This window comes from Falco rusticolus, chromosome 5, assembly GCF_015220075.1.
Source record: "Falco rusticolus isolate bFalRus1 chromosome 5, bFalRus1.pri, whole genome shotgun sequence".
Lineage (NCBI taxonomy): Eukaryota > Metazoa > Chordata > Aves > Falconiformes > Falconidae > Falco > Falco rusticolus.
This window is the reverse complement of record NC_051191.1, coordinates 66,768,839-66,774,838: the sequence shown is the minus strand read 5'-3', so window position 1 is coordinate 66,774,838 and position 6,000 is coordinate 66,768,839.

Below are 6,000 nucleotides of genomic sequence, written 5' to 3'. Positions count from 1 at the left end.
TGTCCCTACGGCTGCTTCAGCAAGAGACCATGGACTGGCTGCCCGGCACTCAGGGCACACACAGCTCTGCTGTGCCCCAGGCACACACGCTGAAGCGTGCACACATACAGCACACTGCCGTGGGTATACCCTGTCACACAGACACACTTGCCATCTGCATAGCAGCCATCCTGTCCAGCTCTGCGTGCAACACCTGCAGAGTCCCCCAGTGTGGTTCTTTGTCACAGAGTCCTCTCGGGTGTGAAGGAATTGGATCAGATCGTGGGGATTTTGATAAATCAGATATAAAAAATGGGCTGCATTCACCATTAATTATTTACATAGCTATAATTAGCTTCTCATGAACTCACCCTCTGCCACTATTACAAGGTGGTAGCCTTTCTGTAAAGGATTCTGGCTGTGGTTTGCTCTCCAATTCCTCACAAGGTAGCCTTCCCATGAAAGCAATCCTTGCAAGGAGATGTTAATGACTGGCCTGTGATGCTTCACCTGGATTCAATCCACTGCCATTTTCCCAATTATTTAGTAAAGTTTCTCACCAGGGGGAAGACCTCCTCAGACTAGATCAAAACTCTGCTTCTATGGAATGCCATAGCCTAATTAAAGCAATGTTAACAAGTAGCAGCAGCACATGGCTGTGAAATCTTAGCGGAGTGGAACAAGAGTTGTTGATCCTAGTTATATCATTATCTGACAATCAGCTGTAAAATTTATGGCCATTTAATTTGCATCTGTTCTCAGATGAAAGAACGGGGTCTTTTGACTTAATCGAAATGGCCTGAACCCTTGAGCAGGATTTGGCCCTTGATACTTAGTGGACTCTCCAAGCAATAGATGCCATGCGTGCCTCCTGCATGTCCTACACTTTCACTTCTGGAGGATAGAAATCATAGAAGGTATACCACAGCTTAGGGGCAATGAAGAATGCCAGAGCCTCTACAGCTAGCAGCAAAGCCCCCCTACTGATTTATGACCCCAAGTGTACTCTCCCTAAAGCAGAGATGAAAAAAGACTGTAGGTGGGTACAAGCTCTGTTTCTCTCACTGTTGCAGAAGGTGGGCAAGAGGTCATGGTCCCTGGTCAGCTCCCTTTCAGGCCGAAGGGAAGCCCAAAGATCATCTCTTGGAGGCAAATACCAAGGGTTAAACTATGCCAGATAAGAAAGAGTCATCAGGGAGTAATCGCTTCCTAGATGTCAGATGGTGAAACACTCACGAGATGCAGCATTGCTGATCGCTAGAGCATCATGCTGTTTCACAGTTTAAATACTTGCAGACAGACCTGGCAGCAGGCAAGCATGCCCAGCATCTCTAGCCCAGCCTCTATGAAAATTGCCCGCCATGTGTATACCAGCTTGCAGCGATGATGGGACTGTGGCCTGTTCTGCTGCGGACGGGCAAGTGGAGCACCGCTCTCGCAGTATTTCAGGGCAGCTACGTACTGAGAACAGCACCGAGGGCCAGCATGACCGTAAGCATAGCTATGGCTCTCACATCATGACACAACGCTCCAGCAGCAATGAGAAAAGACAGACATGAGCATCACCCACTGAGCTTCTTTCCCTGCTAAATGATCCTCCTAGCAGTAATTCCTCTGCACCACTTACAGTCTCCAACTACTTTTAGTGGACCAAATCTTCAACTGGTACCGCCTGGCTTGAAAGAGACAATGACATTAATTTACATTGGCTGACAAACAAGCCCACCACTTCTGTATTTTGAAGTTATATTCTGAAGAATATATATTCTGTTATATTCCAGGGCTTGATGGTTTGATAGTTGCCTGCTGGGGGAACACATTAACTAGCATGTGTACTGTTTGGGAGGACTGCAGCCCCTGTGGTGCTTCCATCTCTGCACTCTGAAAGCATTGCAGGGGAGTGTGTTAAAACACGTTTTGCTTCAGTGTGACTCACTATTTTGAGTTCTTCAGTAACGACTATTTTCTAGCAATAAAGAATCTACTCCTGGGAATAGTGAGAGTGCTTTGCATCACTTTGGCAGTGTAAGAGTCCTCAAGATCAATGCACAGGTAACATACACCCTAGATTCTGTAAACTAGCCTAGAACAGCTGAACGTTCAGATGCCTCCATAGAGTTACTTAACCGAAGTCTTCCCTTTTTTTTCTCTCTTCCATTTCATCATATGATAGTAAATACTCAGGACTAAAACCTGGCTGATTTTGTCCATCAGGCTGAAATAAACCCATAATTTTAAATACTGGCCATATAAACCTTTACACCTTTAACAATTACCTTTCAATTCAGCAGAAGCACATTTGGGATGTAATTCCTCTGACTGGTTTTAGATCATAGGATAATTCAGGTTGGAAGAGATCTCAGGTGATCTCTAGTCCAGGGTCAGATATGAGCTCAGACCAGGTTATTCAAAACTTTCTCCAGTCTTGTCCTGAAAATCTCCAGAGATGGAGACTACACAGCCTCTCTGGGCAACCCGTTTGACTACCTAGCTCTCCTTATGGTGAAGCAGTTTCTTCTTATTCTCAGCTTGTTTCTTATCCTCCTACCATACACCACTGGAAAGAGTCTGGCTCCATCTTCTTGGTAAGGCTGTTGCTAGGTCTCCCCTAAACCTTGTCTTCTCCAGGCTAAACAACTCTAGTTCCTTCAGTCTTTCCTCACAAGGAAAGTGACCATCTTGATATCCCTCTGCTGAATTTGCTCCAATTTATTCATCTTTTTCTTGTGTTGGATGAATTCAAAACTGCACACACATGGTATTCAAGTACCTGCAGAGCCCTTGTGACCCAAGGCAGAGGTACTGTGCGCTGCCTTCTGTGCAGGACTGCCTGGCCCAGGGGGACAGCAGCCCTTCCCTGCCTCTCCTGAAGCTGCCAGTCTCAGGGTATGCGCAGCCAGGCACCAGCCCAGCCCAAAGGAGACCAACTCAGGAGCTCAGTACCTCTGGATCAGAGGACCAGACCCCAAGAGAAGAGGTGGCAAAGAAGAGACTGGTACATGCTATCAGTGTTGCTGGCAATCTTTTTATGGGATCCTTTTTTGCTTAGACAACATCCCATAACCATCTTTCCAACCTCCCCTTAACGTGGCATCATCTCTTTTAAACCTGTTCCCTGTGCTATTTCTCAAACCCTTGTGGCACCTGAGGAACATACCTCAGAGCAGTGAAAACTGCAATTACATCTTTTTATGTCCTTTTCCAATTTATAGGTTTTCAAATTACTCTACATCCAACAGATTTACTTAATTTATCATTAAAAAAAAAGATAAATGCTACTCAGCTTAGTAAGAGTGGCATTTTATTAAAAGATGATTCCCTTCTGTTCAAGAGGCTGTTTGGGAAATGAACATCATTGGGAGGTTTTCAGTTTCTCACAAGTGAACGTAGTCGGGTTTGTCGTTCAAGCCAGTTTTGTGGTTGGATCCAAGGGACCATTAGAAAGTAAAGAGTTATTTCTTCACTGCTTTCAATACAGCTTCACTTTTGGATGAATGTTTTCAAAATACACAGAAAGAATTAAAATCAATGTATATAAATGTCTGTCCATCAGACCACTGAAAGGATTTTGAAAGAGACCTCACACTGGAAAGGGCCATCACAGTGGCCTTTGTTTGGGGACCATGTGTACATTCAAAGGAATCCCAGTCTGGTGCTGCTCAGTCATTTAAAAACAATATCCAGGATTTTTGCAGAGAGCGTCCCAAGGCAATGATCCCTTTGTAGTTTTCCAGCTGCACTCCCCATGGCCTGGCCCTTCCCTTACTGGTCCTCAGATGGGGCACTTCCTATTCCTCCACGAGGTGGGACCCTGAGAACATACTGAAATGAGTGCACAGGGGGTCCTCTAGCCAACTTCACCAATTTAAGCACTTTCAAAGTATCTTTTGCTGAGGGAGCAGGCATGGGGTGTTTTCAGGATGGCCCTGATCGATACCATACAGAGGTTTTCCAAAATGTTCCTGAGGGCTAGATTTCTGGACACCCTTAAAATGTTCCCATAGACGGGATTTTTTGCTGTATTTCCTAGAATTGCCTACTCCAGATAACAGTGCCTAAACTGAGATGGCTATAAATGAAGTCTAGCAATACAAGGAAAGGCACATGTTGTAGAGCTCTGTCTTTAAATAAATTCGTTTTATCCTCAGTTCCTTTTAGTGCCAACTAAACATTCTCCTAAACACTGTTCTCTTGGGATCCTGCAAATAATTCACCTATATAAGCTTCTGAGGGAAGCAAATAGAAAACAATTCCAGGAAAGGTTTATCTGTAGCTACGAACAAGTGTGCAGACTCTGGCATGGCAATGGATACTTACCTAGCTGCAAACATTTTTTGTTAGTCATCTTTTTTCATGGCTGTTCAATGACTTTTCTGTGCTAGTCCTGTACAGCTGTCTGTCCCATGTCCATCCCCTTTCCCTACTAAAAAGGCTTTCCAATCACCTTTAAAAAAAAAGGCTGGTCTTCTGATGGGTCCTCAGCACTCATTAGGATTAGGCCTGCTTTAAAGCCCCAAAAAATTAAGGTATGAAATCAAATATACTAGTTGTTCATTTGCATTGAATTTGGAAACCTATAGAGTGTGTACATCATAAATAATTTCACTCAACCACTCTGTACTTTAACGTGCAGAGACTGTAAAAAAAAGCAAATTTGAATTAGAATATGTAGGAGGACTTCTAGGACTTCGCTTTCACCAGAAATTTGATTGACTGAAGTGCTTATAGTCTTAAACTTTAAGTGCCTGATGTCAGCAAGCAGGTGAACTTTACGGCTGAGTTTTAGAACCCGAAAATAGGAGTTTATGTGAAAACATGTGAGATGTCTTTAATGAAAGTGTTGTTACCAGGCACTGCTAATAATAATACTAATGCTTCTGTATTCTTACTTTTGACCTCCCTCCTAGTTAGACAAAAAGGTACCAAAGGAGGTTTGGTGCAGCATGGGAATTTTGGATGATGACTTATTGTTTTGTAGTAGTGCCTCTTGTTCCTCCAATTTAAAAAAAATATCTGTGTATTTCTGTCTTTTCTCTACCATCTCGTACACATCAAAAGCTAGATCATAGCTAGAGGCAAAGAGCGCTACAGTGCACCTGCCTTTTCAACAGCCTACCTCTGGGTAGGTGACAGTCAGTGAATTGTGTCCAGGGGAAGGAAGAGGCCGCCCACCTCGTGCCCTGTAAAGGGTAACAGCCTGGCAAAGGTGCCAACCCAAGAGCGCTCATGCAGATGACTGGGGAACAAAAATGGAAGGAAAATTTATAGCCAAAAGAGAGGGAGCCTGGGGGGGTGATGGGTGTGGGGGTGGTGGCACAGGGAATGGTGCTTGGGCAGTTTCAGCTGGTTTTCTTTTCTTGGTTCCTAAGTGGGCATTTAGGGGACAACAAGCACTACCCAAGCAAAGGGTCTATGAAGGTGTGAAGTCTAGAATTTTACTCTCCCTCTCCACGGTGGAGAAACAACTTATCATTTAACACCCCTTCTTTCAGGAAAGTATTTAACTAGGCATCTCCATTTCCATACAAAACACTAACCCCCACACCTTAAAGTGTTTTTAAGTTTGCCTCATCCTGCCTTAAGCTGCTCTTTACATGTGGGAGGAAATCCTGGGAAGGTGACCATGAGAAAGAGAGAGGGGGTGAGGAGAAACCGCTCCATATCCACCGCACAGGCCAGCTTACGTTATCCAGAGAAAATATCCAGCTGCGCACTTCCCTGCCACAAATTTTCACAATCTTTTCAATAGACTGGAAGCACTGCTTCTATCCTTACCCCCTCACGGTGTTCTAGTTCTTAGGCTGTTGGAGAGGGATGAAGGACAGAGCCAAGACCAGGCCAGCAGGAGCATGCTCAAGAAGGCATGGGAGCTCTCCAACCAGCTTACTACTGCTCCAAACACCTGCACCTCAGTTACTCAGAGCACACAACAATCAGCCTGACTGAACATCTTGTGGTGTCCAAAATCATGCTGGCTAACTGCAATCAGCCCTGGATCTGTGCTGAGCACTATCGAGGCTC